General features: G+C 69.3%; 1 protein-coding gene across 1 annotated transcript in view; it reads right to left on the bottom strand.

Moving 5' to 3' along the window:
* MAP2K2 (mitogen-activated protein kinase kinase 2) overlaps window positions 1–485 on the bottom strand; it is an 18,221-nt gene that overhangs the window by 535 nt on the left and 17,201 nt on the right. The window lies entirely within an intron of this gene.

Below are 485 nucleotides of genomic sequence, written 5' to 3'. Positions count from 1 at the left end.
CAGGAGCATCCCTGCCCCTCCCCCCCCAGGTGGTGAAGCCCGTGTCCCCTGGGGACGAGGCATCCCTGGGTGAGAATGTCTGATCTGGAGCAACAGAGGCCTCCGTGATGACAGTTAAGTTCCCGACATGGTCTATCTGCTGCGGCAGCCACCGGCCACGTGAGGCTCTGAAGCCTGTGGCGTGTGGCTCCTGTGGCAGGACACGGAGCTGTGCTGCTGTTTCGGTTCAAGTAACTCAGAGCCGCGCGCTGCTGCCAGTTCCTACGAGGAGCAGCTCAGGGCCAGGGGTCCCCGGCGTGCAGGGGGGAAGGGCGTGCAGCTCAGGGCCAGGGGTCCCCGGCGTGCAGGAGGAGGAGGGTGCAGCTCAGGGCCAGGGGGTCCCCGGCGTGCAGGGGGAGGGGGGTGCAGCTCAGGGCCAGGGGTCCCCAGCGTGCAGGGGGGAAGGGCGTGCAGCTCAGGGCCAGGGGTCCCCGGCGTGCAGGGGG

Source organism: Crocuta crocuta, unplaced genomic scaffold (genome assembly GCF_008692635.1).
Source record: "Crocuta crocuta isolate KB4526 unplaced genomic scaffold, BGI_CrCroc_1.0 scaffold110, whole genome shotgun sequence".
Lineage (NCBI taxonomy): Eukaryota > Metazoa > Chordata > Mammalia > Carnivora > Hyaenidae > Crocuta > Crocuta crocuta.
Note: the sequence above shows the minus strand (reverse complement) of the source record. Positions and strands in the feature narration are given on the sequence as shown.